This window comes from Struthio camelus, chromosome 9 (genome assembly GCF_040807025.1).
Source record: "Struthio camelus isolate bStrCam1 chromosome 9, bStrCam1.hap1, whole genome shotgun sequence".
NCBI lineage: Eukaryota > Metazoa > Chordata > Aves > Struthioniformes > Struthionidae > Struthio > Struthio camelus.
Window position 1 is genome coordinate 25,339,439 of NC_090950.1, and position 26,982 is coordinate 25,366,420.

The following is a 26,982-nucleotide window of genomic DNA, read 5'->3' on the forward strand; positions in this document are numbered from 1 at the left end:
GGAAAAAACGAAACCTTTCAGTGCAATTACCTTTGGGAGGGAGAGCACGAGGATGGGGGAGAGAGATTGCAAAATCAATTTGAAATTTATTGTGTCAAGGAAAAAAACCCAAGAAATAAACTTTTAAAATTAAAAAATCAATGAAGAAATGTCCTTCTCACAGCCCCTTCCCCCACCCTGCATAAAGCACACACTTCCTTTTGATTAAAGCTCAGCCTGGAGCAGTTTCGGTGGCAGGAGGCCAGAAGAAAGCTTAAGGTGCTCCCTGCAATTTAAGGTGGAGCTGCTTCCATCGCCTCTGCCAGCAGCGTGGGGTCCTTGGCCGCCGAGCCCTGGCCACGCAGCATCCCCCCCGCATTAACCCGCTGAAGTGCATCTCTCCCGCGGGATTTGCTCTGCTTTGTGCCCCTGGCAGGGGACAACCAGGCCCTCCGGTGGCAGCCCCCAGCTCGCCGGCCGATGAACCTTTGCGGCGCTTCATCTCGTTTGCAGCTGCCTTTGTCGGGTTTTCACCAGCTCGCCGGGATCCTGGAAGGAAAATTTCCTAATTTGTTCCCTCGTTATACCAATCTAACCCCAAGCTTCTCTGCTAGGGATGTTTATAGTTCACAGACATTTGCTGACACTATTTGCGCTGCTGTAACTCAGAGCTGGCTTGGCCTAATAGTGTTTCACAGTCTTTTAGCTCATAAAGTGGAAAAGGCAGTCTGTGTATTTCTTTTAAAAACAAACCCATATACGCGCACCAAATGTAAAATGGGTATAATATTAAGATGGAAAAGGTGCTGCCTTTCAGAGTAACAACTTTTTATTAGGATACTTACTGTGCATTTAGTATTATGGAGCAATAAAGCTGTTAATGCCTATTCGCATCTCATCCTCCATAATAGCTTGGATGAAAAAGCTGCAGCCGCAGTCGGAGCTCGAGCCTGCTGAAGCCACTGGGAGCGTTTCCACCGACTTCAGCTGGCTTTGGGGCAGGCAAAACCTGTGGCCCACTGGAAACCGGACCCGAAAGGAAGCTGTGGCGTGGCGCGTGCTGATTTCTGTGGGCTGATAGGGAGCAGGAGTGCAGCGAGGTTAAGAAATAGCGTGCGAGAACAACCCAAATACCAGGAAGGTTTAAAAAAGGAGCCAGCCCCAGCAATGAGCCTTCTAAAAAGCAAAAACTCAATCCATTTCTTTCAAAAGTTCGGCACAACCCATCAGGCATACCCTGAAGTTGGAGGTTTTGTGCAGTTTTAAGAGGACCCAAGCATGGATCCAGGATTGCCAATATTATACACACTTAATATTAACTAAAAAGCTGAAGTCTTTTTGCAGCCTAAATGGCTTTCCAAATGATTTAATCTTCCCTAATACAAGGGACACTGTTAAAACATTGATGTTTGTTGTTTCACTATGCCTGCAGAGCTGCGGCACCTCCTGTTTGAATCTCAGTGTGGGAGATTTCATAGCTAATCAGGTTATAAGATGGTATATATTGAATTTTTAAATTGCGTCTACTATTTCTGGAGGTTTTATTTAAAAGTTTTTTCTGGAACCAGGTGAAAACCACTGAACCGCTCTCAAAAAGCCCAGAATCCCTCTGCTTGGAGCCATCGTTTGAGACTGGAGAGTTGCCAAGTGCAAAATCTATAAATCATGAATCATGCCCCTCTTCCCATCCCTAAATCACAATTGTTTTAAAAAGAAATAAGGCACATTAGTTCTTTTAATTTGCCTTTTGAAGTCTGTGCCTTTAGGCACGTTTTCCAGTTTTTTTAAAACATAAGGACTAGAAACTTCCTTTCATTTCTAGGTGAAAGCCGACATTCTCTCTTAATTACTTGACTCTGAGAACTGCAGCTTTATGAAAAATTCCAAATATTGTACGATTGCTAATAAAATCACAAGGGCTGGCAACACTAAGACTCTGGTTAGATGTAGACTATTCGTTTTATAAGTATCCAAGAAGAGTGTGTGCTACTGGGATACTGGTCTGCCACGAGAGTAACAACTATAATGAGTTCCGGTGAAGTGATGTAGAAAAAGACTTAAGTAAATGTTCTTTGTCCAGGGCGTTCACACTGTCGCTTAGATTGCATTGCTTTTCAGTTAGGCAGTAACTGTGTCAGCAGTAGTATACACAAGAATTTAATTGGGAAAGGGGCAAAGGTATCTGGCACTTAGGCAAGCTTTTCAACAATTGCACCTGGCGAAGGAAAATGTGAAAAAGGTAGGTGCCAAGTCGAATTTATAGTTAATAAACCCCTTCAGGAAGAATGCTGAGGCTCAGCCAGCCCATTATAGAAACGGCCTGGTAAAATTATACGGTATTTGAGACCATGTCTTGTTTCGGTCCCAACTTCCAGCCGTATCAAGCCAGTTTTGTTGTTACGGGATGGTTTCCAGGCCATTAGGTTTAATATTGCAGTCTGTCCTGGAAGCGTGCTCCGGCCACAGGCAGCACAAGCCCGTTGCGAGGAGGCCGGGAGTCCTGCTGCACTGCGGGGTTTCGGGGTGTGCAAGCGGTGCCTGTTCCCCCCAGGCTTGCCTGGAGCACCAGCATCCTCCCAGCTAGGGCTCTGCACCCCCGTGGCACCAGCGCTCCAAATCGGGGTGCAGAGCCTCTGGCCGGGGCCCTCTGCCTCCCCGCAGCCCAGACACTCCTGATTTCAGCACAGGATCACCATCGCCCTTACTGGACCCTAAAGCAAATGCTAATTTAGGGGGAAAACAGAGAAATCAGAAAAGGGCTCACCTGCCAAAAAGGTCACCAATTGTCCCTTTTCTTCCTGGCCTGGCCAAGAAGCCCCCACCTTCAATAACTCCCGCAGGAAAAAATTTGCACTTTCTACATTATGCTATTTAAGGCATTGCTCTGAAGCAGGCAGGGCTGGAATCACTATTAAACTGCATGCCAGCCACCACCTTCCCCATGGCCCAAGGCTCGGGGAGCCGCTGTCCCCCGGCACCCGTCTGGGCCCGGGGCATCGGTCCCGCTGCAACCTCTCGCTTGCAGGTTTTGTGACAGTTCGGCTTCCCTGCGCCAGAGCAACACCGTCCTCAGGCGACTGTGTAAGCGGGTACTGTGACGGCTATCTTTGCCTTTGCAGGGAACATCTTTTGTCACTATTCATGGAAATGATGAGATAATGACCTGAAATCTTGTTCCTTTAATATAATTGGGAATGGAGCTAAACTGTGACTCTAAAAAGGAAGTCTAAATTAGGTTGCAGGAGAGAAAAGGATATTTGACAGCAGGAGCAGGCTCTGGAAATGCAGTCATTGTTTCTGCTTATGGGTTTTGAAATGTAAATAATTTAACACCCAGCTAAGCAGAGGAAAATCTGCTATTTTTGGTTTATTCTGAACAAAGACAGCTGTATATTCCAAAACATATGGTTAAGCATTAGAAAAATAACACAGAAATAATGCCTGTGAGAATGTCTTTAGGTCATTTTAAGTGCCAGCACTGGGTTCTGGGTTGGCTGTGCCTTGTAATTACCTTTGCAGGAATCAGAGTCTTACCAGGTCATTGCAATAAGCCCATAAATAAATATTTTGGATGGGTGAATTCTAAGGATTTATTAGAAATTTCAGCTGAAGGATAAAAGCAGAGAGAGGTTGAAAAGGGCAACATTTAGGTTGAAAAAGGACTGACGTAGAGTCCACGTTTCCAGGCTAACTGCAGGTTACGCATTAGATTCGGATTCAAAGCAAGATAGATCCCCTACTCTAATTAGTGAGATTCCCATGGCAGCAGCTGCTGCTGTGAGGCACCAGCTGTGTTAAACCCAAAGTAGCACGGGGAACCGGATTGAGATTCACATTCAGGTTCACACAATGAGAGCTACTCCAGACGCACAGACATGTCTCTGGCATATGAAGCTTCCTCCTTCAGAGACCTCAACTGAGTTATTGTGTTTTTTGTAATTAGTGCAATTAGGCCTGATTGGGTTTGTTGCTCTGTCAGCTCTCTAGAGCACATGTTTTCTTAATACCCTGCTGAGAGAAAGGGTTAAATATCTCACAGCTGTATAAAATCTCCAGTAAATGCCACTGCCTTTCCAGCCATGCTTGCTGTCTGCTCACAGATCTGGTAATGTTTTTGAGGGGATTTTGGTGAGGTTTTGCTCTTGTTTTTCTACTTGTTGAAACCTGGCACAAAAATGAAACTGCATTAATAACCATCCACTGCAACAGTAACTAGTGAAAAGTAAGCACTGCTCCTTTTTCTTTACCGGGGTCCATCCGCCTCAGGCAGGGAGTATTGGGCAGAGGCTCCTGGGCTAGCAGAAAGCTGGTAGGGAAATTGCGGCTTAATGCACAGGCTTTACCTTGGGGTTGGTTCCTCCCTGGTCTGGCCTCCTTCAGGAGGCCTGGAAGGGCAGGGAGGTTTTTCCTGGTTTGGCAGCCCGTTTGCCTGTGCTGAGGAGATCTGTGGCTTTGAGGGCTGGTGCAAATGGGTCTGCCCCTGCTCCCGCGCGGGAGGGCAGGCCCTGCTCCGAGCTGCGGCTTGCTGCCCATGGTGCAATCGACTCCTGCCCTGGTGGTGCAGCTGCATCTCTCAGCTGGCTGTGCACATCTGAGACAAGCTGTGTGGCATCTTTTCTGCCCTGTGTGGATAGTTAGATAATTTCCTTTACAAATATATACATACATATATATACACACATAGGGTGGCCAGTGTTTCCTCCAGTTGGAATAGAAACTCTTCCGGCTGTTGCCAAGTTGCCTGGTGGTAAATGCATTATTGAGCTGGAGAGCAAAACACTTTGATGCTGAGTCTTCCTGGAAAATCTGGCCCTGGATGTGCACAGCACCTGGAAATCTTCCTCCAAGCTCCTATGTAAATGCAGCCCTACAGACCCAACCAAAGCTCATTGAAATTCAGGGAGAGTCCGCCCATTGAGTTCAGCTGACTTTGAATAAGGTCATTTTTTTCTCTTAAGTTTTTTTTTTTTTTTAAACCTGTGCTCACTCTGAGGGAAAAATGTATTTAAACACAGAATTGCTGTGTTTGCATCCCACTTTGTTGTTGTCTTCCCACAGGCAATGCAGTTTTATGGAAAAGGATTTGTTCCCACAGGGAGAAGATTAAAGTGGGCTAGCCCCTGCTGTAAAGATGGCTGAGCCCATTTTGCCTCTCTCCGAACCTGCTCAGATATTATGGGTTCAGCTGTATTGACATGGATTCAAGTATTGCACAGCTTGTTTTTCTTTTACAAGTCAGACTGAAGAGGATTGCGAGAGAGAGTGGAAAAGATGGAATAGCACTCAGAGGATTAAAGTTTCCTTGGTTTGGGCTTTGCTCTGAGCACCTTTCTATGTGTGCTTTTTATTTGTGTATAATAATCGCTAGCTCCTACAAAAAGTGCCTTATCCAAGGGTCTCAAAGCACTGCACGGGGAAAAGTAGTTGTTCCAAATTTATGGATGGAAATGAGACTTGTCCAGGGCCATACAAAGAATCAGTGGCTGCGCCAGGAAGATTAATTGTGTTCCTGTGCTTGCTGCTCAGTACTTGGATCCCCAGGACCACCATGTCACCTGATTACTGGTGCTGCTAATCCGTGTAAATGCTGTGAGCAGGGGGATGGAGGCCTTGGACAGCGTCTTTCTAAAACTCTGACACCCTTTTGTTCTCGACCATCTCAGTTTTCACTTGAGTCTCGTGGCTTTAATGGGGTAATCTTTGGTTTTGATGACAGTGAATCATAGTTTGACTCTTGTGAGCCAAGGAAATGGGTGAGAAAGCTGCAGCTCTGGGTGCTGGGAGCTCCCTAGCTTGCCCCAAGCAGGACTGAGCGGAGCCAAGCTTTGGAGCCTGGCTCTCAAACCAGCGGCATTTGCTCAAATGGCCTGAAGATAGCCTCTCATAGCCTGCCTGGTAATACCCACGTGGCCACACGTGGGGCACACACGAAGCCCTAGGAGCGTTACAATGTCAGGGCATGGAGAAAAAGCACGGGGCACAACACTAGCATGCAGTTGCCTCATCAGTACCTGTGTGTTCAGCAACTTGTGCAATTAATTTTTGCAGGAGAACAGCAGCAGCAGCAATGTTACTTTCCCCTGTAGACAGCTTTTATGAACCTTGCTTGTTTTGCTCTGAGAGCTGTTTAGACTAAACAAGCCAACTTTGAGTATTTGCTACTTTTTTTTTCTTCTACTGAGTGTCTCCTGTTTCTGCTCATCTTCTTGCTGCCTTGCAAAGACAATGGCAAATGAGTCGGCCACTTGCAGTGCACAGGGAACACCAAGTTCTGTAAATATGAAGCAGATGGGATTCAAAAGTTTGTACCAAACTGTCTTTTTTAGTTCATAGAAACTCTTTTAAAAACCCCAAGACTACTCTCCGTTGTCTTTGCAGCAGTGAAAATGAAAATGTTCCTTTGCAATCCAGGATTTTGTAGTATCAGCCATAGGGTGTGTATAGCCCATGTTTATTAACAAGTTGAATGTCGCAAACTGTCTCCTGTGCGTGTGGGCTTAAATATTGGAATTAATTCACTGGGCAAATTTCACTCCTTTTTTAGTGCTCCACCTTTCTGTGAATGTTCATAGTGTATTGTACCAGAATTAACGTCTGCAGAAATTGACTCTTATAACAGGATGGAAATGAATAGAAAATTTCACTGTCTCTTTTCAATCTGAATTGGTTGAATGTTTGGAGCCAAAATAACTATTTTTTTGTGGGTTGAAGAGAAATGGATAATCAAAATTATCTGAAACCTATGTTTTGACACTTAACATCACAGTGAAATGGTCAGATTTTGCAAAATCACAGCATTTCGTGTGACTGTGGATCACAACAGAGGAGTTCTCATTTTCAGTTACTGCTACATTTAGTTAATGTGTTCAGGGCCCTACAGTGCATTTGAGGATCTTGACAGCCAGATGCATTTGTTCCCTCTTTTTCTATGGGGTGGATTATGCCTTTGTCCTATTCTTTGTGATGCTCATTCCTAAATCTCACGTAACATACTGCAGGCTAAAATTTTGGATTTTGCAATTACACTTCTTGATTGGAAAAATATAGTTTAATAGAAAAATCCCAAACAACTCTTGTGATGTTCACAGAAACACACATGAGCGTTCAGGGAAAGTACTTTTTAAGCGTACGCTAGTCCTTATTCCTTTTAGCCATATTTTGGCACTTCAGCCAGGAGATAAATCCAGCATCCTGCAATTAACATCAGCTAACCATCTAGCTCAGAAGAGTAATGGTGAAAAACTAGAATCAATCACAATGAGCATGAAGAGTTAAACATATACTAAACAATGGCCAACCCTGGCAAAGCAACAACCTGCTTGCAGAGATCCCACAAGGAGAAAAAAATCCAAATTCATTGGATAAGTTATTTGTTGCAAATTATTTCTGCAGCTCTAATTAGTAATCTTCATTTTACACAGTAGGCCTCTAATGACCTGCTTGACAACTATGATGCCTGATAGACGTTAGGGATTTGCATGAAAATGAGTTTTGTTGTTCTCCCATCCTAGCCATAAAAGGACAACAAGTAAGGATGCTCTGCTTCACTGTGCAAAAGCGGAATAACCACTCAACCAAGCTCTGGGTGAAAGGAGATAATTCAGCTATATTTGTGAAACAGAAAAACCAGGAGACACTAACTCAAACCAAAATAACAGCACCTAGCATACAAACAAGTCTAATCAGATATGGATGCTAAGTGGAGTCATGCGACTAGCAGATGATAGACCAAAAGCACAAGATACAGCTCTCACTGAAAACGTGGTGACCCAGCTTTAATAGATCTTGCAATGTTGTTCTCTCTGATTAAATTAACTCTTGCCTTTTTATAGTGAGGGTTTTTAAATGTTGGACTTGTTTCAAGTGTGCTATCATATCCTCTTTGTTTGACAGGCTTTGGATCCTTCTTTGGCTTATATATCCAGAATCTAGACAGATCCAGACAGAAGATGATGATCTTGCCAGTCAAGAGCAGCTCAGATGAGATTAAAAAGAGCAGCAGAAAATGATGATATGGCAACAGGCATGATGTCCTTCCTGCAGCTCTTATCCTTTCACTGGGATTTGCACTGTTTGCTGGTGATTTCAGCGATGTTACTCCCAGTCCAGTTCAGCACATCTTGTTCTTTAACAGCTCACTGCATCTGAAAATTGTTAGTTAATAAAAACTGGCAACTTCACTCGCTTTGGAAGATTTTTAGAGTTGGGGCTTTATTCTTACTTGTGTTCTGGACTTTTATACATCACTCCACTGGTGTGAAAGGAAAATAAAGTAGATGTAAATTTCAGACACAAGAAATGCTATGGCACTGCATACTCATGTACGATATGCTTTAAGAGTCTTGATCTGGTGGTACAAAGGGCCTTAGTGCAGCAGAGAAAAAGTTGGTGGCTTATGTTTTTATAGGCAAGCGCTGTGGGCATGCTTACAGTTTGTCACTGGATGAACTGTCGTGGCAGCTGTATCTGTTTATTCATGGGAAAAGTGAACACAGTGGCTTGGAGTGTCATGATAAGTTAGTGATTATTGGTGTAACTCAGATCAGAATCTGACCTCAGTGAAGGGTTTTAGTTCTTTTTTTTTTTTTTTTAATAAAGTTGCCATCACATCAATTTCTGAAGAGAAGGAAACTTTTAGTTTCTAATCATCCCACTCGCTTGACTTGCTTTTAATAATTTGGCAAATGATCTCCCAGCAAAAAAGATGAAAAACACAATAAAGCACCTTCAGAAGCGTTTCTGTGAATTGATCCCTCTCCTTCTTTATGTATTGTTGATCTTCAAATTTAATCACTTGTCCTAAGGGCATACACAATTTTGTAGGAAGTAAAAATGTCACATACAGAAAAGAAAGAAAATGAGAATGAAAATTGCTTCCCTTGCAAGGTTGTATGTCCTTGTAGGGCAAGTAATATCCAGAGAATATTGTCCTAACCCCTTTCCAGCTCCTGGTCTTCCCCTGAGTGCAGGGATTTATTTCCAGAAGGAGGAGTGCTTGGGTTCAATTTCTAGGATAGTCATTATTCAGTATTAGATGGAAGTCACTGCAGGAGGAGAAAAGTGGCTCTTTCAATTCTGCTAGGTTGGCTCCATTTAAAAGGAGTGTCTTTCAGGTGGTCCTTAGCCTGCAGCCAGGGCCCTGTGGAATTTGATTTCCTTCTATATTCTGCCCTGAAAATCATCTTGCCAAGGTCCCTTCCTGGCTATGGAGCAGGCACAGGAGTGAGAAGCAGGGAGAGCTGTGGCAGGGACTCCCTTCTCTGCTGATGGGGAGCCACACTCCAGTCGTCTCCATGGCTCGGCTCAGCCAAGCCCTGCCTGTGCTGGGAAGAGGTGCGCTTGCTCCTCTACCAGCCCTCTTGCCTGCTGGCTTTGCTGCTCCTGTGGCCAAGGAACACTTGAGAGTGCTAAGTCTTTAAACTGGAGCCAGCCTAACCTCTCTATCTGAGCATCTGCCTGGGATGGAGCAATTGCATGTTCACATCTTCCCCAAGGTGCAACCCTGTGAGGCGACAGCTGGGGTCTGCCACGGTCTCCAACACTGCCTGGGAATGGAGAGCCGCATTGCAGAGAGGAGAAAGATTTTGGCCAGCAAGATACAACCTGGAGGGTTGTAGGTTTCCAAATCAAATATTTTTGGTACTCTAGGTGGAGGTGAAATGTGTCATCAAAGTCATTTCATCTTCCTGTAATACTTTTGGTTAGATCTGTAAGGCATTTTCTCAACTAGAGAATGTGTGTCTTTTGTGCGTACAATTACTTAGTTCTGCCCAGATGAATCCTCGAGTAACAGATCAGCTATATGGTCTCTGGTTTTTTTCAAAGTACAGATTTTGGCACACGATTTCTCCAGGGTCTGCTTTCCTATCTGTGATAAAAAGCTGTGAGAATGATAGCACCGGTCAGGCACAAGGAAACAGGAGGAAAGGTGGAGAGAAAGCCCTAAAAGCAACATCTTAGCCATTTTTGTGAAAAATGGGCAAGGATTTCATTTGCAGCCTTATGGTGGTACAGAGGGGTAAAAAGGAGTCTGCCCTTCTCCATTGCCAGGGTTTTTCAAGTGAGGGGCATGGATCAAATCCAAAAGAAACTTTTCCTTTGCGACTTGCACAGGACCGGTGCAAACAGTTAGAAAATAGTCCCAAGAGTGGCAGAAATGGTGAAAACCCCTTCAGTGTGACTTCTCGTGTCATTAGGTTGGATTTTTGAAGCTTTGCTTGTGGAAGAGACGTTCTGCACCTCCCCTGCAGAGATTCCCTTGTTTCCCTGCAGCTTTTCCCGGAGCTGGAGCATATCTGGGGTCCTTCTTTGTAACCTGTCTGTGCCCAGGAACCCTGTAAGCTTGGAGGACACTTACCTCTTCATTAGTATCACTGAACTTGGCCAGGGGATACATAAATCCTTTGCGGGTAGACAAACAGGCAGATGTTCATACATACGTGTAGCCAGCATGGCTGCACAAGTTTTATTTTACTGGAAAACCAACCCCAAAATAACCGTACCTCCTAGTCTGAGCAGGGTGGTGAGGGCATGGAGCGTAACTCGGGTGCGTGGGGATCTCGCCAAGGAATCCCGACTTGGTCGGGGAGCCTGTTAGCAGGTGAGCTTTTCCTGCTCCTGTTCACAGAGCCAAAACAAAAGCAATTTTCGGAACGCTCGAATCTAAAAGAAAGTCTTTGTAGTGCTGGTTCAAAGGGGCAACAATTGGCCTAAGGCAGCCATAGTTTGCAATGTTTAGCTGGTTGGCAATGGCAACCTCTGGCTTTCATGTATCTGATAACGCAGAAGTGGAAGGATTAGACATGGCTGTGCTTGTGGATGCAGCACTTTAATGATTTATTGAATTCTTTTGTTGTTTTTAGGGTTAGGAGTTGCCATTTTAAAAAGCTCTGTGAAAACCAGATGTGTAAATCTATTAGCTTTTAAAGTGTGTTTTTATGAGTCGGGGGGGGGGGGGGGAACAACCCTGCTCAGCCTCCGTGAGGCTCCCTGACACCAGGCCAAACCCACGGCTCTGACTCTAGCTCCGAGCAGATGTTCAGCCCTTCAAAGCCCAGTTGCCTCCTCCCTCTCTGAAACTCGGCGGCTTTTATGGGAACTCCGCTTTCCTCCGTGGGGCTTTGCGGAGGATTCACCTGGAGGCCGTTTGAACGGCGAGGGTGAAACTGTGTGTTTGTGGCCGAGCCAGATGAGCAGATTGCTGGAAGGGGAAGTCCTGTTGCTCCTTGCCATCGCCCTCCGCTGCGCCAGCCCTGCTGCTTGCCTGGTCACACGGCCAACTCCTGCAGCATAATAAAACTGCGCCTTTTTCCCCTTAGGCTTTCCGCTGTTTCAATGAGCTGAACTGGCTCATGCGCTTTGGAGAGCTTTTGAAGTTGTGGGGCAGGTGACGGTGGGATGGCACTGCTGGGGATGAAGTGGTGCACAGGGGGTGGAGCAGGCACAACCTGGACCTTTGCTTTGGGGCAACAGCGAGCTTCTTGTCAGCTCAAGCTGTCTCTCAAAACCATGCGCTCAGAGGGGTAGGGGGACCAGAAAGGCTTTATTTCTGCAGTTAATTTCCCCAGGGACCCTCTGCCAAGGGATTAAAGATTAGTATCTCAGGAAGAGGAAAAGATGTGTGGTGTGCAGGCAACTTCTGCAAATGTCTATGGAGGGGAACAGCTATGGAGTGGCAGAGTAAAGGATGGAGAGCTGCAAAATACAGCAGTTCGGGTCAGATGGTGCAGTGGGACTAGTGGCAGAGAGAAGCCACCTTCTAGGGACCTTCAGTGAACTTCTGAGACATGTAATGCCAAGCCTGGAGGCATGACTGCAGTGCTACATTAAGACCACGTCTAAACCTGCTTGTGATCTGCCGCAGGCTTATCCAGGCAGATCCACACTGCAGCATCTGACACTGCTCTGCCAGCATGCTGCCTTCCTACAGCCAGCAGAAATAGCATATGTGAGGGGCTGGTCCGTGCCCGCAGGGATGTGCAATGGGCTCTCCAAACCTGGGGCGGCTCTGCATCTCCTTCATTTGCCCCACATCTCCCAAGCAGCTACTGGCCCACAGTTAGCAAGGCCGCCTGTCCGCTGACCAAAACAGCTGTGTGTGCCTCAGAAGTTATCATTGCTGGGGTTTGAACCTGGCTCCTTGCACTTTGTAGCATGTCTCCTGTGGTTTAAAAAAAGAAACAGAATACGACTGCAGGCCAAATCCTCTATTGGCATGAACAGCCACAGTCCTGCTATGCAGAGTTCAGGCTATTTATACCAGTGAAGAATTTGACCCATAAGATAAATTCTGGACTTCTCTTGGGCTCTCTAAGTTTCTGCTCCTTAGAGCCACAGTACAGGGTATCCATAGAAAGTAATATTAAAGGATTTTTTTTCATGAAAATTGTTTTGTAAAAGTTTCCAATATACTGAAAATCAAGCTTTACGTAGAAATACACCCACCTTGATTGAAAACTTCGAAACAGTTTCCAAGCCTTCTCAAACCATAAAATCTTTCCTCAGCAAAATTTGCACCCCGCAGTAGCAAATAGCTCAGATTTCAGGCCATGCTGAGCACCAGGGATGTAAAAAAAAATTCAGGAGGCAAGAAATCCAAATTCCAGTTCTTGTTCTGCTTGTGGGACTTTTACCACCAGGAAAGTATCTTGGTAAAGGGCTATCTGCTAGTCCCAGGTGTTTCTCTCACTGGGAGGGTTGAGAGGGGTTTTAGTTTTGGCTGTTCGTTTTATAAAAGCTTTGAAAAACTTTGGCTTCCTCTCCAATTCAAGGGAAGGGTTGCAAAATCTCACAGAAAACCTCATGGGTTTTGAAAGCTCTTTCCTGCCCTCTTCCAGTAAGGGGTTGTTAATTGTAGAGCATTTCATCTGCAGAAAGTCTACCTATTGAGTAGAAGAGTCTTTTTGAGTCTAACCAGCTGTGTGGCGCTTGCTCTTCTATGTTCCTCTCGACATAGCAGAAGCTCAATATAGTTAGCATTGCTCAAAAATTGTATTGCCATTGGTTGTAAATACATTCATATGCATATTTCATAGCAAAGACCCCTACAAGCATCTAGGAACCAAAACTTCCCTTCCACACCCCTGCCACCAAAATTAGATTATATACTGATTGCATAATTACTGTATAACAAGGTTTGCTCAGCCTCTCAGTGCACAATGCCTGTTTTCATAGCATTTTAATACGAGCAACATAATAGGCACCAGCTTGAATAGGCGCATGCCAACGAGGCATTGCATTCTCCAAACCAGCTTGAGTTTGTAAAATCTGGTCCAGCTGCTCAGCGCACAGAAGGGTGACAAGCAAGCTCCTTCCAACGCACTGGGCTGAGAATGTAAAAGTGCACAAGAAAATGTTCCTGTTCCCCATCCTGAGGTGGTCTGGCTGACAAATAGCACTACCTGGGTTATTTGTTGGGTCTACTAAAAGCCAATTACATTAATACTCTGTCCTTTGCATATGTGTTGCCTGCACCAGCTTTTGCAGATCTATACCAGTTCGCTCCCACTACTATTTCTCTGGCAGCTGCTTCTCTTCTGAGCTTTCGTCTTTGCTCTGAGAGGATGATTTTAAAATGGCTCATGTCCTGCACGAGGCTGGTTTGTCCAATAAGTCAGGCAGCAAATTTGTTCGTGTATTCCGTTCCAGCTTCGTTCTGAGTGGTGTGGAACTGGGATAACCCATAAACAGCAATTTGCTAATCTTTTAAGCTTTATTGTTTCGGCAATGGGTTTTATTTAGATGGTTTAAGACCAACCCCCTCTTTGCATAAAATGTTTTACCAGCTCCAACAATAACTGCAACCTGTTCATGCTGCTTTGCCTTTATTTGCAATTAGAATAAATGGACCAAATGCTACCGGATGAAACGAACATGACGTTTCTTGTCGACTTATCTGTAGTTCCAACAGGTCCCCTTGGCTGGAGGTTACTGCATGTCTTTCTGGCCCGTGCTGTGATGCTAACCCTTTTCCTCTTGTTTCATAAAGCACTTGCTTAGTCTTCATGGACTTACTGGATCTTGTTCTCAGTGCGTCTCTGGAAGGAGCTTGCTGACCACACATAGTTATTATTGGACGGTGGTCCTCAATTCTGCACACACTGGTTTAGTGTGGGTAGGCTTGCTCAAAAGCAGGGCTGGGGCCTGTGTACAAGTATCTTTGTGATGGCAGAGTTAATAAGCGTTAAGCTATTCAAAGAGACTGGGCTGCTTATAGCAGGGTGATATTATAGGCCTGGGTTTATTTAAGGTGATATTTTAAGAGCAGACACAATAAAAACACACTATCTGGGAGAGGAAAAAGAAAAAAGAAGAATTTTGAGAAACTTTCAGATACTTCAGTAGCAGATGCATATAATTTGGGGCAAGAGTTTTTCCCATTTTCAGCCTTTCATTTTCCTCTAGCTACTCTGACACATTGTTCAAAGTCAGTTGGATATTTTCGCTTGTTCTGTGGCCCTGCGGTGCTGCGACTTGTCTCTTTGGTTTGGCAAATGCCTGGGGAAGCGCCCAGGAATAGCTGCTGTTCACAATGCTCCAGCCAGGCCAACAGCTGAGAAAAGTCAGGGCATGACAAATTCAGGATGATACATACACCCATGTGCGTGCATGCAAGAGAAACCCATCTTCCTCCCCTGGAGCTGTATTCTGTTTGTGATATAACTAGCAGAGAGCTATTCAAAGAAAGGCTTTTTAAATCTGATGCGTACTAAGGAAGGCATTCAGGCTATTAGGAAGCTAGTGCCCTCGCTAAAGTTACTGCATTACTTTCTCTTAATAGGCTAAAGTGCTGCTGTTAACTCTGCAATAATGGCCAATATGGACACACTCTGCAGCCAGGTCCTTTACCCCTCTGTGATATCGAAATGCATTTTACTGCAGAAGTTTCACGGATGGCAACAGGACTGCTCAGTGCATGTTAGTAATGCAGCAGAGCTGGAAATAATCAACTCCTCTGAGCAGAGGGGACACAAGAGGGAAAGTGGATGAAGTACTTCCCATAAATTTTGTCATGCGCTCACAAGGCAGGCTGCAGCAGCCCATCAGACCAGTTAGACCATGCTTTATACTCCAAGTACCATCCTGCCTTTTACTCTTCTAGCTGTTTAATCAAGTTTTTGCATCTTTCTTCCTCACTCTGCTTCTACGCTTTGGTGTTTGACTCACTGCTCTGTGAAAATTAATTAAACAGATTTTTCATGCACAGAAAATCTGAAAAAGAAAAGAACCCTAGTCATAAAAATTGCTAATTGTGGGTAAAGGGAATTAATTCTTGCACACCCCTGGGGAAAGAAATGACTGGCATGATGAGGAGACAAATGACTTTTTGAAAAAGTTTGCCTACCTTCCTTATCGAGATTATGCTATTTTTAAATGTGGAAGGAAAGATTTTATTTTATGGAAACATCCCAACAGACAATGATGATTATACCTGGCTCTCTGAGGAGACATTAATTTGCATGCTGCAATGGCATGTGTTTTTAGAGCAGAATTCATTTATTATCACTGAACTTTGCGTGACAGTGTTGTATTGTGCGCACTATTTCCTAAAGAGTCAGAGGATATAGTTTCTTCAGAAAGTCTAGGTTTCTGATTAAGAAGGACTTTAGATAGACCGAAGGTCAGTTTCTCTACCTTATAGATGCTGGCTGTTTAAAAAAAAAAAAAAACAAAAATCTGTCCTCCAATGATCCCTTTTTATTATTTGACCATATGACCTTTTTCCCAGAAGACTCCCCCCCCTCATTCAAGACACAGAAGCAATGTTAGGGGATAAAATTCAACTTGCACAAGCAAATGTAAATCTGACATACCCTTAACTTTCAGTTCTGCAATCAAAAAAAATGTCATTTAATGGCATTCAATATGGCACAGTAACGTTGTGGTCCTAATTGGGATCCGAGGCCTCCTGGACAGATACAGAGGAAAAGCCACGTCTTGCCTCCAGAGGGGACAAGGAGGGAGCTGCAGCCCTGCACAGAGACACCTCCACCAGCTTCTAACATGTTTGCAAACTTATTTTGAAGTACAGCAAACAGATCAAGTAAGCCTCTGGCTGCATCTATTTGCACAGATTGCCTCACAAAATCTCAGTGTTCGTGCACTTGGCTGCTTCCTCGCTGCATCCTGGGGTCCCTTCTGACCCTGAACATCTCCTAGCACTCTCAAATATCAAAGAAGACTTTCTGTTGACTCGAGGGCCTTTGCTTCATGTTCTTCTGATGGGAGGCATAACCAGCTAGAGGGGTTTGTCCTTTATTACTGATTAAGAGGGAGCCTGGACAACTCTGAACGCCAGCAGTTCTGTTTGCTAAGACGCCAGTTCACGGGAAACGGGCCACTGCTCTTCCTTGACCTGATGAGGCTGGTGTGAGGGTTTTGTCTGTATGAAAATCAAAGTAGCATTTCCAACAGCACTTCTGAATGTTTCGTTGCCCTGAGATAAACCTTTTGGGGGAGGTGTACCATGTCTGCAAGGGCTCTAAAGCATACCCTGAGCAGCTGTGCTGCTTAGCCCACTCTGGGGGCCACCCATGGCACTCCCAGCCCTGCCATCACCTCCAGTGGCAGCTGGGTGCTCGTCTGCGCGCAGGGCTAGAGACTAGGGCCGTGCAGGGGCAAAGCTGTTGTGTCGGTTAACTAACTGGCTGGATATTTTTTGTTTTCCTAGAATGAAATTAACCTCAGCTCAAAAGGAAGCTGTGGTCAGAGCTCTGAAACAAGCTGCAGCCTTTGCTGTTGCAGCAGTTGATGTCTGAAGATCTGGAAGAAGGAGTTAAATCTAATTGCACTACTACTTCCCTGTTTCCTGTGCTCTTTGGAGTCTATTAATGAACGCAAGTCTTCTTGCCTGGGAAAGGCAGCCCCTGAGTTTCCTTTGCATGCCAGAGGGGTTAAGCATGTGATCATGGTGAATCTGGCAGGGAACAACTGTTTTTATTCTTTATTGTAAACTTCCTGACTGTTCTGTTGCATAGCAAGGGGCTACATTATTTAGAAATAAGCTGAACTTCCAGGTCACATAGTACATTTCAAAAGTTATTGTATCCTATTCCTGAACAGCAGCTCCCCTTCTCCTGGCTTAGTGGTAATCTAAGAGCCCAGTTTTCAGATGTCAAAGCCAGGAAGTTCCTTCTCTTATTGTATGTCCCACTGCATTTTGCTTATTGCAGTTAGCAAGATATGGGAGATCACAGAGAATAATCCAGCCTCATACTGGGGTCTTCATCAATCATCAGCACAAGCAAGGGACTGGTAGATGAAAGTGAGACGCTATTTGAAACCCTTTTGGTTATGCGTTGAAGGCTATCCCGGGTCAGAGCAGAAGCTTCTGAGGACGTAAGGAGACATTCAGCTGGGCCAGGCTGGCAGTTGCCATAGATGGTCTCCTCTTATGTCAATAAACTGGCTGTCTCAAAGGCTTTTAAGAGTTAATTGATCTGGAAGATCACAAATTTGTCCAAAGCTTATACAAATTTGCAAAATAATGCAAGTTTGGTAAAGCTATATTCTAGCCCTGGAGAAAAATTTTGGTTATCTTTCTCCCTTGTGCATTGTTTCACCTGCATAGTTCCCTAGTGCAAAAACAGTAGTCCTTTGATCTATAGGTTTTTGGGACGTCTCTCTGCATCTATAGCAATAAAAATGTACTATTTCTCAAACTGCTCCAAGGTCAAGGACTACCAATATCTGGTAGTTCAAGTCCTTTTAGCGTAAAAAAATTTCTTCAACATCATGACTCTGAGCTGAGGACTAAACTATCCAGCTATAATTGATTAACAGCTTTAATGGAAAGGAAAGCATTTTATGAGCTGCACGCTATATATGTAACTGCAATGTGCCACTTTGGGCTGGAGAGCAGCAGACAGACAGACAGTCAGCAAACACGTGGGCCTGGAGAGGAAATGCCAGGGATTCCAAGGCAAACTCCTACTCTTGCCAAATACGCCATCATGACTTTAATATCCCCGCAGAGCAATATTTTTAAGGTCTTTGGTAGGCCTAAAAAAAAAATCAGGTTTTTAAACTCTAGCTGGAAAGATGTACTGAGCAGAAGATGAGCGTGTTCCTTTGTGCCAGCGGCCAGCAGACCTGCCTCTGTCCCATTGGGGTGCAGACGTAACGCGTCACCAGGACGATGTGGTCCTAAACAAGCAGAATATTATAGGAAGGAGTGGTCACAATGTTTTCAACTTCATGTATTTTTATCAAAGCCTGCGGGTTATGCTGGGCAGAAGTGCTGATGCATTTGGCACACTGACATGTCCCCCTGGGAATTGCTCTCAGCTACGCACATACGTTGCAGCCTGATCCCCTGGGCTCTCCCCTGGCAGTGCCGTACCGGTGCTGCCACCAGCAACTCCACGCTGCTGATCCTGAGACGCAGGGCTGCTGCTCCGCTTCTCGGAGAAGAGGGCAGGGAAAGAAGACCTGCATGGAAATCAGGATCTTTCTGATCAGAAAATGGACATTCTAACACAGTTCCATTTCGCATTAGAAATGTTTTGGTTTAATTTCCTCTGTAGAACATAAACAGATTTTGAAACCTCTGAAGTTGCCATGAAACAAAACTGTTGTTCCCTGGCCAGCTCTAATTATGGGTCATGACCAGTCCTTGCATAAGCCTACTGAAGTCCAGAATTACACAGGGGAAGACTCTGGCTCTGCACTGATTTGTGTGGAAAAATGTGATCTGTCATTATCATTTTAAGTAAACTTAACTCTTAGAATTAAGTCTTTTTAATGGTGTTCTCTGACCCTCATTTCTACAAGCAAACACCTACAAAAGATGTTATATTTAAACATGCCATGTGATAATAGGAAGGGTTGAAGTTAAAATAAGCCATTAAAGACACAGCTTTAGATTAAGATATTATTTTACCTTGGAACGAGCCTGCTGAGCTGCAGCAGGCTGACATGTGAGATCCCATTGTGGTCCATGTCTAGGAAGAATTGAGTCTTTACTCCCTCAGGCTAAACCTGGCATCAGCACAGTCCATTTCCATTTTTTTACACAACTAAACATTTAAAACCCTTAAACTGCCTCCCCTAGGCTCCCTAGCCTTCTTTGAAGATGTCAAAGAGATGATTCTCAAATTGGGATGTTTCTGTGTCTGGGCACCTTTTGTATCCTCCAGATCTGAGGCTGCAGCCTTGCAGGCTGTTTAAATTTCAGCAACAATCTTTTGCCTTATCTGCAAACCTTTCCAGCTGCCTTCAGCTGCTCTTCCCCTTGCCAGGATGTGCTGGCAGAGTCCTCAGAAGACAGGTTGTACTGTTGTCATTCTCCACAACAGTACTTAAAAAATCCTCCCTTAGTTGTGCTTCTGAACTGTACCCTGGCCTACCAAGGGTCTGGAGCAGAGAAGACACTTTGGGGGGTTGTTTGAATGTATTTTCCTCAGCCAGAAGCGCAGCTACACTGAGAGGGCAGCTATTGCCAGGCAGAGCGCGCATTACCACCACGCTTCCCTGCAGCTTTCACACTAATGCAGTCACAGGGATTAAGCCCAGCAATGCACTCTTTTCTCTAGTTGTAATTACCAAGAGTGCCAGGATCGAAGTGTTGAAGGGGATTAACTTTTCCTGCATGCCAGCAGCTACGCTTCGCAAGCAGGGTACCTTGCGCCCCTAGAGCTGTGCAGAGCGATAATATCTCATTCCTCATTCCACTTCGTTCCCCCAGGTCTCCATTGCCTATACCACAGGCTGAGACTTTCGAAATTGTCTCAGAGATTTTAGTACTAGCAGCAAAAAAAAAAAAAAAGGGGGGGGGTGGAGGGAGGAAGTGAGGCATCCAGTTCCCATCCATCTTTTTTTTTCTGAGCATCTCATAAGCTCAGAAGTGCTGACAAACTGGACAAAATTAGACGAGCAAGAAAAATGATGAAGTGTTTGGGAAGATGGGCTTGGCCAAGGTGGGAGAAGGATCTGAGGACTGCGGGAAGGTGCTCGAAGAGTGAAATTACCGGGAGGAAAGCAGTGAGGCTGGTCAGACGGCGATCGCTAACTGCTGCGGAACGAAGCTGAGCGAAACTGAATGTGGCAGCGCACCAGGAAACGTTTCCTCATTGCAAACGTCACTGAATTTTGAAATCTTCCCTCCAGGGGAAGTAGCGGAAACCCCAGAGTTTGTCTCAATTATAACGGGGTTGGCCACCTCCCCGTAGACTGCTCTGTAAGGACACATCCTGCATTGTCACAGCAATGAAATGCAGCTCTAGGTAGAGCTGGTTTACTTTGAACGTAACGCCCCAGGCTCTTCTGATTTTTCTGATCACATCAAACCGGCTCATACTGTAGGTCTCAATAAAACAAGTGACATGATTAGCAGTCAGATTTTGCAGAGCGAGGACAGGAAAAGCCAATTTTGTAAATGATTGCTTGAGTTACAACAGACATAGGCATAAACCTACTGAATTCTAGTGTGCTAAATTTACAGGCCTACATTTTTTTTTCAGGATCAGGATTTCATCTAAGAGAAAAATCATCATTTTGCTATCTGATACAAGAGAGCTGATGACTAGCATAGCCAAAGAAATTCAAAAATAGGACTTTTTTCAAAATAATCGTTGCTGATCTTGACCTGAATTCAGGCTGGTAGATTTTTTTTATCCTTTCTAATCATGATTTTATTTTATCATCATGGCGACTTTATAGATTTTCTACAATGACTAATTGCAAAGACAGTAAGCCTGGTGCTAAAAAAAGCACCAGAAATCTATGGTTATCAAGTATAATAGGTGCCAAAGACACAAATCTTACAGCTCTGTGAGGGGGAAAAAAAAAGACAGCCATCAGAATATAGAAGTGTTTGCATCCCACCTTTGTCTTACTGCTTCCAGAAAGGAAAAATATTTCTTTTCTTTTGTTAAATGTCTAAAGAGTAACGATCATAAAACAAAAAACTTCTATAGTTCCTGTTAAATTTCCTTTGTGGTATCTGTAGCAAGACCTCAAAAGAGTTAGCTCTGAGTATTTCTTAATTTCTCAGGGATAACACAGGAAATGATTGCAACTGTGTTTGGTAAGTACACAGCTTGCTTTTTCAATGAATTTGTTTCAGGCAAGTCTGAATTCTTTCTGTATTTAATCTCAATTAATACTTCTGTATTTTGTTGCACAAAGACAAATATTTCTGGTAGGAGCAAAAGAAGCACTGAATTTTTTCATCAGAATCAATACTTTGAATACGATAAACCAACTCTAAAGTTGGCTTTAAAATGAGGGTCATCTTTTGAGGGAAAAATTGCCTATCTTTTCCATATTTTCCAAACATAATGTATCAAATGTAAATTCTCATTAATATTTAGAAGTCCAAAAGTGCTTATCCATAGCTTGCACTGCAGTGCTCATCTGCTCAATCATTCAGGAAGGAAAAGCAGTGTTATATGATGTATCAGGCCAGTCATGACTCATCCCACGTATCTGAAATAATCTGAAAAATCATTGCAGATCATTTTTATTGCAAGAAAAAATGGGATTCTTCTCTGACACAGGATAAATAAAGCTATCATGTTTTGCCCACGGAAAATCTTTAAACAGGGAAAGAAAAGATCACATTCCTCTGATAATTTCTTCGTGTGTCATTAATTGCTATGATAATCCCACTGCCAAATCTTTTTGTATCTACAAGTCTTTAGAATTGTCATCTCTAAAGTCATAAACCGGAGGCTTGCTTCTAGTTCAACCCTCGGTATGAGCCCTGCCTGCTTTTACACTTAGCTTGACACATTTGCGAGGATTTCGGGAGTTTCCAGCCTGGTTGCTGACGGAGCTTGGAGTGCTGGCAGAACCGAGTGCCTACGTTTGTTAGTCTAAGGGCAGATGCTTTCAAAATGTAGTGGGAGCTGGTCACACATGTTTCTAATTACTGTATAAGAAAAAAAATTTTAGGAGTTTCCAGATTTAGGCCTAAGTGTTTATAAAACCAGTTTCGGCTTTTAAAAATGTGCTTTCTGGCTTTGAAGCCAACAGGAGCCTCCCAGCTTCACAGGTCTTTGGATGAGGTCCCTAATGGTTGCTGGAGACTGAGCGTTCGAATGGTTCAGTGCAGAAGCTGATCCCGACAACGGCTCAGTCCTCAGCACCGCTTCCCCAGCTCTTCATGCAACTCAGACCAAGCTGAGCTTCCTCCAGCATCTTTCAGACCATCCACTGACAAGACTAGTAAAGCCAGAGTGCACTCAGCAGAACAAGGAGTAAGAATTATTAAAATGATGCTGGGCATATTACTGCGTGTCCCCAGCTTTTCCTTGCACGGCAGAGTTTTGTGGTGAAACTGCAGCTGAATCTGTCGTGAAAAAAGAAATCTTTTCCAAGTTGGTTTTAATTTCAAATAAGTAACAGAAATAATTTTGAGGAAACATGAATGATAGCTTGGTAACATCAGCCTATCAGAAATAATTCCCTCTCTCTTCTGTTCGGTAACATGCATGTTGAAATGTTCAGACTCTAATGCACTGGTTTCTGCTTCACATTTAGGGGAAAAGTACTGATAATGAACATTTTATAAAAGCATAGAGACCTTTATCAAGGGAAAAGATGTATAATGCATTTTGAGAGTTATTACGGTGCTTACCTTTACACAATTGTTATCTGATGCTTTGGCGTGCTTGAGAGGAACATCTGAAAAAAATATGCTAAATCAAATCCAGTGCTTTTAAAAGGCACTTAATGAATTTTTCTTGCAGTATTTATATTTAGAGGTTATTTATTTGTAAATTATCTATCATTTTTGTGCAATGTTTTTTTTTTAATTCTGTTAATAATATTACTTGTGAAATGGGTATAGGTTCTCCCATCAAGGCAATACTGCAAAAGCTCCAAAGGACTCATTCACTCTCCTCACTCATGCTGGTTTAGTGATTATGAAACAGGCGTATTTGGCCTCCCTAGAGACTAGTTTTCTCTTTATCAGTGGAACAGATAACGCCCTCATTGTACATCCACCCAGCATGCATGGAGATTGCAGCCCCCAACCCCTCCCCTTAGACTGCCTGTAAATTGAGGGATTTGGTGATGCCCACTGCAAACTGGATTTTCTAGCTCTTCCATCTACCAGGATCTTTTAAGATGAACCCACTGTGGTTACAGAAAACCTGGTCTATGAAATACCTGTCATCAGAGATGCAGGGAACAAGATGCTGCTTTTTCCAAGAAATGTTAAAATTCAGTCTGTGGAGGAATAAATGCCTTCTTTTCCTTTCCTTTCCTTTCCTTTCCTTTCCTTTCCTTTCCTTTCCTTTCCTTTCCTTTCCTTTCCTTTCCTTTCCTTTCCTTTCCTTTCCTTTCCTTTCCTTTCCTTTCCTTTCCTTTCCTTTCCTTTCCTTTCCTTTCCTTTCCTTTCCTTTCCTTTCCTTTCCTTTCCTTTCCTTTCCTTTCCTTTCCTTTCCTTTCCTTTCCTTTCCTTTCCTTTCCTTTCCTTTCCTTTCCTTTCCTTTCCTTTCCTTTCCTTTCCTTTCCTTTCCTTTCCTTTCTTTTCTTTTTTCTTTTCTTTTCTTTTCTGTTTGCAAATTTTGAAGCAAGATTTCCCCTCTAAAATTTCCTGAGAATTTCCTGAAAAATTTCCTGAGAAATTATATACTGGGAGGAAAGAATCGTTACGAGTCAATTTACATACTCGATCTCAGTAATATTGCAAATTTTCATTCCGACGTCAACCTGATCATTTTTACAGCATACCAAAAAAAAAAAAAAGGGGAACAAAGGCAATTACATGAACAATTGTTTTCAGGGAGAAAACTTCAGTGCCGCATTCTGAGAATAAGGCGATGCAATATTTAGGCAATAGCATATATATATATATATTTAGGCTGGGGCGCGGAGCCGGCGTGGAGCCCTGGAGGAGACACCAGCCCCGTGCCCCGTCCCTCCACGCGGGCCGCCTCCACGGGTTAGCGCGAGCGCCTCTGCTCGGCCCCGGCCCCGGCCCCGGCCCCGGCCCCGGCGGGACTGCAACCCGAGGGGGAACCTTGCGTCGCCCTCCCGCTGCCCAAGGGCACGGCGGCTCTCGCCTCGGCTCGCGGTGCAGCTGGCCCGCGTCTATCAGGGCCGGGCGATTACCAGGAATAACGCTGTGACAGGCGGATCGTTTTTCATCGGCAGATTCAATTCAAGCTCCGTCTACATCACCCTGGCAGTTTAGTTTAATCGACAGAACATTAAACTATGTCACATTAGTATTAAAAATAAATGGTGGAGACATCTGAAAATCGGGAAGGGGGAAGGATTATTTTTTCCTCCCTGTGTCTCTTTTAACTCGGCTATGCAAAAACCTGTCAGGGCGAAAGCAGCGGAGTAACACAGAAAACGTCACTTCAAATTGAAGAGTTTATCACTGCTACTTTTATTTCTCTTTCTCTCTTGGCTAGTTGGCTTCTGTCAGCTCAACGCAATCTCTCATTAGTGACAAGGAAAGGTACACAGGGAATAGTTAGGCTGTCTGACAGTTTAGGCCCTGATTTTTACAGATTGCCTTTAGCAGCTGAACTTGTCAGACGTCTTGGGTAGAAAGAGCAGAAATGAGTAATGGGAGGTGTCTGATTATAGCCGTAAAAATCATTTCATTCAAATAGGATGCACAGCTGCTCCAAAAACTCCAAGCAGATATTTTAACTTATTAGTGGACTTTGGGGCTGATGAGGTTGTTGACGGAGCAGTAATAAACTTTGGAGATTCGATCTCGGCATATAGCCAGTACCCAGTAGTTTGTTTTATTTGGGGGAGGCATGGAGGGCAGAAATTCCTTTTGTTTTTTTTTTTTTTATTCCAAGCGTCAGCGTCTGCATAGAAACCAAATGATATTCAGGGTTGTTTTTTAAATCTTAATTTTATCACCATTCCCTTGGGCAATCAGCATGAGTGAGGTTTTCTGCACTCTTTGTAGTTTCTCTTTGCGGGGACGAATATGTTTTGCAATTCCCATGTCATTGGGGCAACTGTACGAGTTATTCATTGCATAATCACAGTAGCAGATAAAGCACCTAAAACTGTGCCTTCATCAAACAGAATGAGTAACGGAGGACGCTGGAATGGGGAGAGAGATGGGGGCTGATGTGGAGCAGGGAAAAACTAATAGCTTTTACTGCTTCTTATTTATTTTTTTCCCAGTTACTTAAAATACCTTCTTTCAAGGTTTTTGTTTTCTTGTCTGCTGTTATGGTAATTGCCTTTGATTGTTTCAAATGAGACAAAACAGAAAACTAATTTTTAACATTAAGAAGTAAAGCGTGTTTATTTCTTTCCAATATTTTTCACGGATGTTTTCATTCAAATCCATTCAATGAATTCAACCTGAAGTAGTTATCTGACTAGGCAGTTTTTAGGAAGTAAAAGTAAAGAAGGGAAGACAGTCATGATTTTGCTGCTGCTCACTAACAAATGCTGTGTAACATCTGTAACCTGTATTTCATACATTCGAAGGCTGCCAGAACTGCTCTGTGATCCAGAAATTTCTTTAAGCCGTTCTCAGAAGCTTTTCGCTCAACGAGCGACAAAGATGTTTCCAGGTGATCAGTGTAAAACTTGAGGAACCCCTTCTTTCATTACCTCATACCACTACTTTTTGACAATAATAGGGGATGGCCCCAAATAATTAGCAGTTACTGTAGCTACGCTCCTCCTAGCCCATTTATCTGACAATACCTGATGACATTAACAACAGCAGAACAATACGAGTTAGTCTGCCTTATTTTATACGCGGTTATAGAAGAGGCAGTGCACCATCAGCTGCTACCTAAATGGACGTGTGAGCGATCAGCGCGGGAGCTCCAGGCCCTTTCGATATGTTTCACCACTGCTGCACTACCAGAATTCACTGACAAAAATCTTCACTGCCTCTGATCAAAGGGAAATGTGAGGAGCCATTTCGCTTGATCTTAAGAAAGCTTTTGACACACTTAACTGCAGGATATTAATTAACAAACTTCAATAGCCGAGGCTCCTCTGATATAGCTCTTAAATGGTTTCAAAGCTACCTTACAGAAGGAGGAAGGGGGGGGGTGATTGCAGCGCATGAGAAAGGGATGCTGAGATTGATCTTTGATGTACAGGAGGGCAAACGCCAGCGCTGGCTTTGAGTCCTTTGCCATCGGCAAGACACACGGCTCAGTCGGATAATAACTAGCGACAGCACAGCTGAGTTTATCTGAGCCGCTCTGCCTGATAAAGGACCTCTCTGCCCTTTCCCAGTGCTCCCTGCATAGTCCCCATGCTTCAGTCTTTGTCCTCTCCCCGAGGCACCCTCTGCGCTGCTGTCTGCCCCAGCCCCCTTTCCTGTGGGCAGCTCCGCACCAAGGGCTCTGCACCAAGGGGGCGGAGGTGGTGGAGCTGGGGCACCCAGGCTCCCAGCAGCCCAGGTGAACGTGCCCATGCATTAACCCACAGCTGCAATAACGTGGTTTTCAACCACAGTTTGGGTCTGGAAAGATAGCATGCAAGGAATTAGGAAAACTATGGTCAGAACTATTCATTTACCAAACACCTTCTGGATCATTTCCCAGCCCTGGGGGGCTGCCCAGCTTCCCACAGCCCCAGGCCTCACCCTGGCCACACTTTGTGTTCAGACCCAGTGGCTCCAACAGACCTGTGCTCATGCTGAAACCTGAATGAAGTAAAAATGGGGCCGACACATAATAGAAATGTCATCAAGGCGCAACTGTACAGGGAGCAGACCACAGAAAGCAAGTCAACTTCTTCTTCCCTTGCCCTGGTGCAAATCAGCAATTCTTTGGTGATGCCAAGTAGAGTTAAAACAGTGCAAGCAAGATCAAAAGTAGGTCAAGCAGATGCACAGACCTTTTTATATAGAGATATAACCTCCTTCTTCCTTCATATTACAGTACAGTCAAGTAGGTCAGAAATACCTCCTGTTATGCAGCTGGATCCACCAAGTTAGCCCGGAAATGTTCTCCAAAAGAACAGCAAATCAGGCAAATGAATCCCTTGCACCCTTCCTTCTCACACTGCAACCTCTCCTCTAGCCTGTCTGAGCGTAGGTCTGTA

General features: G+C 44.2%; 1 long non-coding RNA gene across 2 annotated transcripts; it reads right to left on the reverse strand.

Moving 5' to 3' along the window:
- LOC138068183 (uncharacterized) lies at window positions 1–26,982 on the reverse strand. 2 transcript variants are annotated; one of them, XR_011142845.1, is made up of 4 exons: window positions 26,844–26,982; window positions 22,559–22,605; window positions 825–1,053; window positions 1–528 (listed from the first exon to the last, which is right to left on the reverse strand). It is a non-coding gene; the product is annotated as an uncharacterized lncRNA (long non-coding RNA). The 2 variants fall into 2 exon arrangements; XR_011142844.1 differs by having other exon boundaries at window positions 26,776–26,960.